The 12,572-nt window shown below is 45.8% G+C and overlaps 1 protein-coding gene across 1 annotated transcript in view; it reads left to right on the plus strand.

Moving 5' to 3' along the window:
* The window catches only part of LOC126202513 (protein spinster), a 316,701-nt gene that overhangs the window by 72,388 nt on the left and 231,741 nt on the right, over positions 1 to 12,572 (plus strand). The window lies entirely within an intron of this gene.

A 12,572-nucleotide genomic window follows, 5' to 3' on the forward strand; every position in this document is an offset into this window, starting at 1 on the left:
AAATGCATGCTACATTTCCATGCTCTGTGTTACTGACCGATGAAGCAACGTTCGGGCGTGCTGAAGTCTTCAACATGTACAATTCACATGTTTGGAGTGAGGATAACCCACATGCCACAGTTTCTAGGGCTCATCAAGTGCGGTTCTTCGTTAATGTGTGGTTCGGTGTTGTTGGGAACTGTTTAATTGGGCCGTGTCTGCTACCTAGGCCATTAAATGGCAGGCACTATTACAATTTTCTCGCCAGAGCATTGCCAGAATTGCTGGAAGACGTCCCGCTCCCTACAAGACAACGGATGTGGTTCCAACATGACGGGGCGCCGGCACATTTCGGTCGTCGTGTGCGTCGATTCCTGGACCGACGGTTCCCAGAATCGTGGATTGGCATAGGTGGTCCTGTACCATGGCCTGCTCGATCCCTAGATATGTCCCCTCTGGACTTTTTTGTGTGGGGAGAGATGCGCAACCTTGTTTACGCAACTCCTGTTGCATCAGAAGAGGATATGGTTGCTCGGATAGTAGCAGCAGCAGGAACAATTCAGGATAGTCCTGGGGTTTTTGCCCGTGTCAGCCAGAACATGATCCGACGTTTTAACCTTTGTTTACGAGTCAATGGAGGCATTTTTGAAAATCTACTGTAATTGAAATTGGGTTGTGTTAATGTGTAGTCTCTTGGTCATAAAAAATGGAAAAGTGTTTGTTGGTTTAATTAATTTGCCGCTGGAGAAATCTACCTCTACCGGTTTGAATACTCCTCATAGGAAAAAAATGACATTAGGGAAAAATATATGTTTTGATGTCCCTTACAACCTCCCAGAGTTTGTCGGTTTAAATACTTTTCTCCCTGTATAGCGCGTCGTGTTGCGCCACTTCTGCGTGCTCGGGGGCCCTACACTATAATAGACAGGTGTACCAGCTTCTGTGGCTGTAGCGTAGTTCTGATGAGGCATACTCGTACAGTGCTCTGTGAGGACACCTGCATTAGGAGAGTGGGCGGATATAAGTTATTGCAGGGCTGTAAGTGGAACGTACCGTCTTGGGAAATTTGGAATGAGGCTGCATTGGGGGAGTGAGCCTGTGAACAGTAGAGAGGTTAGCCGCCGCGTATGCTGGGGGGGAGGGGGGGGGGGGGGCAGCGCCGAAATAGCGACGGCGGGGCGCGGGGCGTTGCGGCCTGTATATACGTGTGGCCCGCTACGGGCTGACTGCTTTTGCTCCGGCGGCCCGTGGTAGCCGGGCGACGCAAGGCGCCGTGTCGCAATGGCAGCAGTACGGCAGTGTACAGCAGTGTACAGCGGCAGCCGCGCGGTGGCCTGACTGCCGGCTCCGCCAATAGCGGGCCGTTCCGGTGCGTGGGCACCGCGACCAGCCAGCCACGTGGGAACACGTGCGTCAGCGCCGGCCGGCCCGGTGCTGACGTAACAGCAGCCGGGTTACGGGCGGCGGCGGCGGGGTCAGCCCTGCCGCACTACCAACCGTACGTGACACGGTTACATAGTGCTCTGGCGATCGGCTGCCGTTGCCCTCCGATCAGGTCTTGCCGAATCTCCTTACTTCTGCGTCTACATCTATATCCATACTCCGCAAGCCACCTGACGGTGTGCTTCTAGTAAACTGCAGGAGCGTCTATAGAAAGGTCCCAAAACTGCTCTCATTAATAAACGGTTACAATGCCCACATAGTACTAGGGACAGAAAGTTGGCTGAAACCAGACGTAAACAGTAATGAAATCCTAAACTCAGATTGGAATGTGTACCGCAGAGACAGGCTGGACAGTGAAGGCGGGGGCGTGTTTATAGCAATAAGAAGTGCGATAGTATCGAAGGAAATTGACGGAGATCCGAAATGTGAAATAATTTGGGTGAAGGTCACGGTTAAAGCAGGCTCAGACATGGTAATGGGATGTCTCTATAGGCCCCCTGGCTCAGCAGCTGTTGTGGCTGAGCACGTGAAGCATAATTTGGAAAATATTTAGAGTAGATTTCCCCACCATGTTATAGTTCTGGGTAGAGATTTTAATTTGCCGGATATAGACTGGGAGACTCGAACGTTCATAACGGGTGGCAGCGACAAACAATCCAGTCAAATTTTTTAAAGTGCATTTCTGAAAACTATCTTGAGCAGTTAAACAGAGAACCGACTCGTGGCGATATCATATTAGACCTTCTGGTGACAAACAGACCCGAACTATTTGAAACAGTTAACGCAGAACAGGGAATCAGCGATCATAAAGCGGTTACTGCATCGATGATTTCAGCCGTAAATAGAAATATTAAAAAAGGTAGGGAGATTCTTCTGTTCAGCAAAAGTGACAAAAAGCAGATTTCACAGTACCTGACGGCTCAACATAAAAGTTTTGTCTCAAGTACAGATAGTGTTGAGGATCAGTGGACAAAGTTCAAAACCATCGTACAATATGCGTTAGATGAGTATGTGCCAAGCAAGATCGTAAGAGTTGGAAAAGAGCCACCGTGGTACAACAACCGAGTTAGAAAACTGCTGCGGAAGCAAAGGGAACTTCACAGCAAACATAAACATAGCCAAAGCCTTGCAGACAAACAAAAACTACGCGAAGCGAAATGTAGTGTGAGGAGGGCTATGCGAGAGGCGTTCAATGAATTCGAAAGTAAAGTTCTATGTACTGACTTGGCTGAAAATCCTAAGAAACTATGGTCTTACGTCAAAGCGGTAGGTGGATCAAAACAAAGTGTCCAGACACTCTGTGACCAAAATGGTACTGAAACAGAGGATGACAGACTAAAGGCCGAAATACTAAATGTCTTTCTCCAAAGCTGTTTCACAGAGGAAGACTGCACTGTAGTTCCTTCTCTAGATTGTCGCACAGATGACAAAATGGTAGATATCGAAATAGACGACAGAGGGATAGGAAAGCAATTAAAATCGCTCAAAAGGGGAAAGGCTGCTGGACGTGATGGGATACCAGTTCGATTTTACACGGAGTATGCGAAAGGACTTGCCCCCTTTCTGGCAGCGGTGTACTGTAGGTCTCTAGAAGAGCGTAGCATTCCAAAAGATTGGAAAAGGGCACAGGTCATCCCCGTTTTCAAAAAGGGACGTCGAACAGATGGCTTACGGAGTATGGATGTAGATGTAGATGCAGACGGTACCTTTAGTACCTCTATCGGTTCTCCTTTCTATTCCAGTCTTGTATTGTCGGTATGCTTCTGTGTGGGCTCTAAACTCTCTGATTTTATCCTCATGGTCTCTTCGCGAGAAGAGCAATATACTGCTTGACTCCTCGGTGAAGGTATGTTCTCGAAACTTCAACAAAAGCCCGTACCGACCTACTGAGCGTCTCTCATGCAGAGTCTTCCACTGGAGTTTATCTGTCATCTCCGTAACGCTTTCGCGATTGCTAAATGATCCTGTAACGAAGCGCGCTGCTCTCCGTTGGATCTTCTCTATCTCTTCTATCAACCCTGTCTGGTACGGATCCCACACTGCTGAGCAGTATTCAAGCAGTGGGAGAACAAGCGTACTGTAACCTACTTCCTTTGTTTTCGGACTGCATTTCCTTAGGATTCTTCCAATGAATCTCAGTCTGGCATCTGCTTTACCGGCGATTAATTTTATGTGATCATTCCATTTTAAATCACTCCTAATGTCTACTCCCAGATAATTTGTGGAATGCACTGCTTCCAGTTGCTGACCTGCTATATTGTAGCTAAATGATAAAGGATCTTTCTTTCTATGTATTTGCAGCACATTTCACTTGTATACATGGAGATTCAATTGCCATTCCCTGCACCGTGCGTCAATTCGCTGCAGATCCTCCTGCATTTCAGTACAATTTTCCATTGTTACAACCTCTCGATACACCACAGCATCATCCGCAAAAAGCCTCAGTGAACTTCCGATGTCATCCACAAGGTCATTTATGTATATCGTGAATAGCAACGGTCCTACGACACTCCCCTCCGGCACACCTGAAATCACTCTTAACTTCGGAAGACTTCTCTCCATTGAGAATGACATGCTGCGTTCTGTTATCTAGGAACTCTTCAATCCAGTCACACAATTGGTCTGATAGTCCATATTCTCTTACTTTGTTCATTACGCGACTGTGGGGAACTGTATGGAACGCCTTGCGGAAGTCAAGAAACACGGCATCTACCTGTGAACCCGTGTCTATGGCCCTCTGAGTCTTGTGGACGAATAGCGCGAGCTGGGTTTCACACGACCGTCTTTTTCGAAACCCATGCCGATTCCTAGTCTCCAGAAAAGTCATTAAACTCGAACATAATAGGTGTTCCAAAATTCTACAACTGATCGAAGTTAGAGATATAGGTCTATAGTTCTGCACATCTGTTCGACGTCCCTTCTTGAAAACGGGGATGACCTGTGCCCTTTCCCAGTCCTTTCCGTTCCACCGTCCTCACCCACGTGCCTGTATTGCTGCCCCTCTATTCCTTGTTCTCTGGGGATTAATTCCAACACCTTCTTCTCGATTGCTCCGTCCGGATTTCTCTCTGTGTGTCCCATCCATCTCCACATTCTCTCACGTATCTGGTCTCCTCTACGTATCTGCTTTGCGTCCCTCCAGAGCTCCTCAGTACTTTTTTCTGGCCACCAGATACTCATGACACAGAGACGTCTACTTAGGAAGCTCTCTCTAAGTGTGACGTTATTCTTGTCTATTTCCAACCTTCGACTGACTTACAGGAGGACAAAAAAAAAAAAAATGGTTCAAATGGCTCTGAGCACTTTGCGACTTAACTTCTGAGGTCATTAGTCCCCTCGAACTTGGAACTGCGTAAACCTAACTAACCTAAGGACATCACACACATCCATGCCCGAGGCAGGATTCGAGCCTGCGACTGTAGCGGTCGCATGGTTCCAGACTGTAGCGCCTAGAACCGCTCGGCCACCCCGGCCGGCTATAGGAGGACAGCCTTCACATTTATATTACAAGTACGAATTTTTGCATGTGGTGTTTCTCTTTCGTCATATTGCATACAGTTGTCTCCAGTTTACTTTCTTCATGTGTATATTCACATCTGCATCTTCTGTCCTGACGTCATCCCCGTAAAACAATCAGTTGACAGCCTCAACCTGCGGCTTCCCTACAAATAGAGGCTGTTCAGTGTTCCCTGAATTTGCTGTCATTTCCTTTGTTTTACCTACATTTGTCTCGAAGCCAGCGATCTCTGTTTATTTTTTCAGATTAATTTATCTTTCATCTCTGTCACGCTTTTAGCTGATTACAGTATGTCGTCTTCGATGTCCAAATCATCCAGACGTCCTTCGATTCCCCTCCTCCTGTCTGCAATGACTCTCCTCGGAACTGAGTTACGGAGGAGAAAAAACTGTTAGTGTCAAAATACGTATGTGCCAGATTCCCCTTGTGGAGCACACAGCACTTCTAGCCATCGTACGGATTTTTCATGATAAAGCTCCTCTGTGCTGTACCACATCGCCGTATTACCTGCCACAGTACTTGACGTTTCAGAAAATGGAAGGCCGTGAATACTATGCTTATGGTTCCCTCAAGTTCTTTTCTTTGCTCTGAGATGATCCTAAGAGTATAGCCTGCTGCTGCTGCTACTACTACTACTACTACTACTACTACTACTATACCCTGCAGTCCTGTGTCATTATTCTCGAACCTTTCAGTTTCAAGTGCTTTTCTTTTTCATCAGGATTAATACATAAATCAGCTGTGAAGCATCTATATTCTGCATATACCCCTGCTCTGCGTTCGCTAACTTCAGCGTATAGGTTCACTTTCCATGTTTTCTAATGCGATTAAAACTTTGAGTCAGAACGTAGTGTCGGTCTTGCGGGACTCCAGCAAAAAACATCCATCCACTGTTTACCATCGATTCACTTGGTCCCTCCCCGCTCCGTTTTATTTTCGTTGTCGCGACTGCAACTCCCATTCCAGTTTGTTCCCTGCCACATTTGTTCCCCTTCTTATCTCCGCTGTTTAGTTGCGATCATGTCTCTACAGCTCGCTAAGACACTGGGCTTCGAACAGTTTTCGCATCAAAGGGCCGTGTCTCACTGCTGTAGAAGTCAAAACTGACGGTACATAGTGATTTTAAAATTTCCGTTTCACAGACATCAGAAACTTATTTTTGAACAGTATGTTGTTTAATAAAAAGAGTCCAGACATTTTTTGCTCTTCAACATTTTTCTGTGCATGTACTCTTTCTCTTCATGTGGTTCTCGGTTCTTATGCAAAGGAAGGTTGAACACTCCAGTAGAATATTGGTTCGTGCCCAGTATTAATGGCGTCCGACTTCAGCAAGAATAAATTTGCTTCTACTACGTAACAGATTATGGTGAAGTATACGGTCCAATAAATTTTCTCAGAACCCTACGGGCATGTGATGTCAAAGATGATCGTGTGATGTTGATGATGATACATCGTGTGTCGCAAGGAGTGCTGGAAGTGCAGAGGCACGACACACTGGTTTTCAGATAGGTTACGCGTCCGCTTTACAGATTAAATGTGCGCTGCACCACTGTTTCCAGAAATTAATGATGGTGACGACTGAAGGATTAGTCTGTTACTCCGTGGACACCCACTTCTTGGTTTATAAATAATTCCACCGTAGAACATCGTGCTTTAAAAATTGAGTGAAGGGCTTGCACGTGTGCTAAGAAATGAGGCTGTAGAACTCATCTTTTGGCCTTCAATACAAATGGTTTCCATATTCGTGTCAACTGCGTGGTATCGACATTAACCGCCCACTGCTGAAACAGAACCTCCGCTGGCTGACGAGAGTTGTCTTGTCGAATTAGCGTCATTTTCGAGTTCCTCGTACGGCCGGCCTAACCTTGTCAGGCGAAAACAAACTCTGTCCGAATGTGGTGGAAAGTGTGTATAAAACGTTGGCGATAGTGTTATTGCAGAGGGATGGTTGGCACTTCTGCAAATGAGCGTAATTACTGGTTACACGGTGTGTCCCAGCTCCGTTAGAACTGCTTGTGTGAAATTCTAAACTGCACTGCTATCTCGTGGCGAGTTGCGGCTTTACGATCTTTGAAGTTCCAAAACCAGCTGTGTAGAGTCGAAGCAAACGCAACTCCTAGACTGAAGCGCCAAAGAAACTGGTATAGGCATGCGTATTCAAATACAGAGATATATAAACAGACAAAATACGTCGCTGCGGTCGGCAATAGCCATATAAGACGAAAAGTGTCTGGCGTAGTTGTCGATCGGTTGCCGCTGCTACGTTGGCAGGTTATCAAGATTTAAGGAAGTTTGAATGTGGTGTTACAGTCGACGCACAAGCGATGGGACACAGAATCTCCGAGGTAGCGATGAAGTGGGGATATTCCCGTATGACCATTTCACGACTGTGCCGTTAATATCAGGAATCCGGTAAAACATCAAATCTCCTACATCACTGCGTACGGAAAAAGATCCTGCAAGAAAGGGACCAACGACGTCTGATAAGAATCGTTCAATGTGACAGAAGTGCAACCCTTCCGCAAGTTGCTGCCAATTTCAATGCTGGGCCATCAACAATTGTCAGCCTGCGAACTATTCATCGGAACATCATCGATATGGGCTTTCGGAGCCGAAGGCCCACTCGTGTTCTCTTGATAACTACACAACATAAAGCTTTACACCTCGCCTGCACCCGTCGACACCGACATTTGACTGTTGACGACTGGAAAGATGCTGCTTGGTTGAACAAGTCTGGTTTCAAATTGTATCGAGCAGATGAACATGTATGTGTATGAGACAACTTCATAAATCCATGGATCCTGCATGCCAGCAGTCAACACTTCAAGCTGGTGGAAGCTCTGTAATGGTGTGGGGCATGAGCAGTTCGAATGATATGGGACCCCTGATACGTTTAGATAAGACTGTGACAGGTGACACGTTCGTAAGCATTCTGCCTGATCACATGCATCCATTCATATCCACTGTGCATTCCAGCAGGACAATGCGACACCCCACCCGTCAAGAATTGCTACAGAGTGGCTCCAGGAACACTCTTGCGAGTTTAAACTCTTCCGCTGGGCGCCAAACTCCCCACACACGAGCATTATTGAGAATATCTGGGATGCCTTGCAACGTGCTGTTCAGAAGAGGTCTCCACCCCGTCGTACTCTTACGGATTTATGGACAGCTCTGCAGGATTAATGGTGTCAGTTCCCTCCAGCACTACTTCACACATTAGTCGTGTTGCGTCACTTTTGCTTGCTCGCGGGGGCACGACACGATATTAGGCCGGTGCACCAGTTTATTTGGCTCTGCAGTGTATAAAAGACGACAGTGAGTGTTTCAAAGTAATTTTGAAACGATTTCAGCTGTGTTTTGGTTCAGAGGGATACTGTTGTGAATAAATACAGTGATTTTGTGAACGTAATTCATGACTTTTATTTTTCATAGCGAAAGTCCTAACGGAAGCGGGACGCACTGTGTAGATTAGAAGCCCGTTTTTCAACAGCATGGATGCTCGTATGTAATAGGTATCTTTCCTAGGGCAAGTGGGATTTTACTGCACAAATATCGAACAGTTCCACGCAAGAACGCCGCCAGGACTTAGGACAACGGCAAAGTGTGTCGGAAGCGTAGCGGTTTGACGCCACTGTGACAGTCGACCACGAAAGGCCTATTTTTCTCCCAGTCGGCCCATACATGTCAGCGCCAGACACTGCGGTTGCCTCGCGCCTCACCTGCTGCTGCCTTACACAAAACCACAATGCACTTAATACCGACGGCTAATCTTGACAAGCCACGAACCACTTAATAACGCTGTTAAGCCAGCTGCCGTCGAATAATCATGATGTATTGATTTAAAGCTGAAAATTTCACAGGTAGCCGCTCGTAAATGGCGCAAAACTGTAAATAAATTTCACGTAACTGATTGTCCGCTCGTACCCATATATTTTACTATTTCACCTGCTGCGTATCTTCTGTATTGATAGCACTCTTCACAAGCGGCCTCACGGAAGTCGAGAAACACAGGACACGTGCAGGAGGGAGAGAGGTTGCTGTACATGTTGGGAGAGGCAGGCGGCAGGCATCTGGAGTTAAATGGCCTCTCGGCAGTCGCAACTCGTTTGAAGTTTCTTTGCTCGGGGCAGTAGCAGGATCGCCCACTGTCGAAAGCACTTTCGGCAGCCGCCACAGAGCAAATTCTGTACTATCAGCGTCGTTTACTGAGCGCGTCGGCCCAGCGTTAAGACACGGGACTCAAATTCGAGGGAACGCCTCTTCAGTCCCCCGCCCCGCTGAGCAGATTTAGGTTTACCGTCATTTGCGTATATCATTTCAGACAAATCGCGGGATGGCTCATTTGAAAAGGATACGACCGACTCATAGTTGACGGTACGTTAAACGCCGAACTGACTGTTTCCGCTGGTAAACGATCTCTGGGTTCGATGCCAGTCAAAGGCGTACAGGTGGTATGCATCGCGTGTTCAGCAACAGTAGCTTTTTTTTATTTGTAGTTCGTCGCATATAATTTGTTTCATCCTCGGCGAAACTTTGCACACATGAATAAATTACTCTGAAGAGCCGAAGAAACTAGTACACCTGCCTAATATCATGTAGGGCCCCTGCGAGCACGCAGAACTGGCGCAACACGACGTGCCGTTGACTCGACTAATGTCTGAAGTAATGCTGTAGGGAAATGACACCATGAATCCTACACGGTTGTCCATAAATCCGTAACAGTACCGGGGGGGATCTCTTCTGAACAGCATGTTGCAAGGCAGCCCAGATATGTTCAATAATGTTCATGTCTGGGAAGCCTGGAGGCCAGAGGAAGTGTTTAAACTCAGAACAGAGTTCCTGGAGCCACTCTGTAGCAATTCTGGACCTATGGGGTGTCGCATTGTCCTGCTGGAATTGCCCAAGTCCGTCGCAATGCACAATGGACATGAATAGATGCAGGTAATTAGACAGAATGCTTACGTACGTATCACCTGTCAGAGTCGCATCTAGACGTATCAGGGATCCCATATCGATCCAACTGCACACGACCGACACCATTACAGAGCCTTCATCAGCTTGAACAGTTCCCTGGTGGCATGCAGGGTCCATGACGTTATCTCCATGGCCGTACACGTCCATCGCTCGATACAATTTGAAAGAAAGACTCGTCCAACCAGGCAGCATGTCTCCACTCATCAGCAGTTCTATGTCGATGTTGACGGGTTCAGCCGAGGCGTAAAGCTTTCTGTCGTGCAGTCATCAAGGATACTTGAGTGGACTTCAGCTCCAAAAGCTCATACCGACGATTTTTCGTTGAATGGTTCGCAGGCTGACACTTAATGATTGCCCAGCATTGAAATCGGCAGCAACTTGCGGAAGGGTTGCGCTTCCGTCACGTTGAACGATTCTCTTCAGTCGTCGTTCCCTTTCTTGGAGGATCTTTTTCCGGAGGCAGTGATGTCGGGGATTTGACATTTCACCGGATTCCTGATGTTCACAGTACACTCGTGAAAATCCCCACTTCATCGCTACTTCGGAGATGCTGTGTCCCATCGCTCGTGCGCCGACTGTAACACCATATTCAAACTTACTTAAATCTTGACAACCTGCCATTCTAGCAGCAGTAACCGTTCCGACAACTGCGCCAGATATTTTTTGTCTTCTACAGACGTTGCCTACCGCAGCGCCGTATTCTACCTGTCTACATATCTCTTTATTTGAATACGCATGCCCATATCAGGGGCGCTTCAGTGTATGCTCTCTGTAATTCTGGAGCTTGTGTATAGATGGTCTTACGAAATTACACTGTTTATCAAAGATGCGTGTCTCCGTGGGAGGTAGATTCGTTACGGGTCGGTGGGTGCGTCATTGTGTAAATTTAGCCATTATTCGGTTACCGTAACACAGCTTCTCCGTTGTTATGTTTTTGGACGGTGAATTGCGCCTGATTTTATTTAATTATATAGCTACTGCATGAAATTATATGTGATAACTAGCGTTTAGAGCGGCTAATTAATTCTAATGCGTGCTGATTCATTTAACAACCGAAAGAAAAGACGAATATATCATACTTACAGGAATAACAACACATACAGAGTTCACATCCTCTGCAGTCAGTAGGAATATCCTTGATGTTCAAATACGATTGGCGTTCTCAAATGTTGTTTCTGTATTTCCGGTGTCACTGTATCTTCCTCATACGAAATCTCGAAATCTTGAGCACATTAAACGCCATTGTTATACGAAAATTGCTGTTGTGTTGTCGGTGCTCTTCGCATGTCCGTAGACTTGTTTCAAGTCTCAAAGCACGAAGAAAATGTTAGAGACACGCATTACTATGTAGATAGCACACGGTGTTTGTTGCAAGCAGTGCTTGACTTCGGAGTGCCATGCGTCAAAATTTCCTCAATTTCCAGAATGAGGTTTTTCACTCTGCAGCGGAGTGTGTGCTGATATGAAACTTCCTGGCAGATTAAAACTGTGTGCCCGACCGAGACTCGGGATCGAGTTAGAGTCTCGGTGCGGCATCACATATAATTTCATGCAGTAGCTATATAATTAAATAAAATCAGGCGCAATTCACCGTCCAAAAACATCTGCCAGGAAGTTTCCTCAGTTTAGTTGATGCACAGTGCATCGTGCATACCGTTCTTTGTATCACTAGAACATCTTTGTAAAGGAAAGAGATAATTTTGCTTTCCAAAAGTGTTACGAAAGAAAAAAATTTAACAGACAAAACGACGTGTTTGAAATATGTGACGAAAATCCATTGTCTTCCGCAGCACAGGGTGTTTTATAGCAAAGTTTGCAACATCTGACTCCACGAATGGTGTTGTGTAAGAAACACAAGCCAGTACGGAATGATTTTTTTCTTGAGTTTAATTTTGTTATTTTCTTGAAAAAATAAAATTAAAAGGTATGAGAATGGCTTCTGTTGACTAGAGATCTACTAGTTAAAACATTACTTTGTACTTGTATTACCACAAATAAAACGAGACACCTCGGTATTATTGGCACTTCAAACAAAAAAATTTCTTAACGGCACTTAGAATGAGTCAGTTGACTGGTGTCGCACATGCAGTGCTGTTAATAATTATTCTGTTGTAATTTGTGTCACTACTTTTTTTGTAGTGATAAGGCGAGCAGCATAATTCTGCGGTATCAGAACAGCGTCTCAATTTTTTTTTCTCAAATATAGTGTGTTCGGAAATTCCCGTTGCAAACTTATAGGACTTGGAGAGGGGAGAGAGTACATAACATTTTGAATAGGAATCGCATGTCCGGAAACGTACTTTTACCCTTCTACTAATGTTTCAGTTGATATGTTTAACTCGTCCACTTCTGCTTGACCGATGACCTCAGCAGTTTGGTCCCATAGGAACTCACCACCATTTCTGCTTGAGGAGTTGAATTAGGGGTGTCAGTTCGAAAGGAAACATAACGAAACATCCGTTTATCAGGTAAGCGCATTTGCATTAAGGCTTAAACATTACCTGTTTATGTTATACCAACACAAAAAAGAAGAGTACTGATGCATTAGAACAGCGGCTCGATATGGCGACAACGGAAGTTGTTACAGACGTTCACGTTCTACCTGTGAAGAATGTTCTGGTACACTCTCTCCATCCCACTTGGTGTCTCTTCATTCGCT

This window comes from Schistocerca nitens, chromosome 1, assembly GCF_023898315.1.
Source record: "Schistocerca nitens isolate TAMUIC-IGC-003100 chromosome 1, iqSchNite1.1, whole genome shotgun sequence".
Classification (NCBI taxonomy): Eukaryota; Metazoa; Arthropoda; class Insecta; order Orthoptera; family Acrididae; genus Schistocerca; species Schistocerca nitens.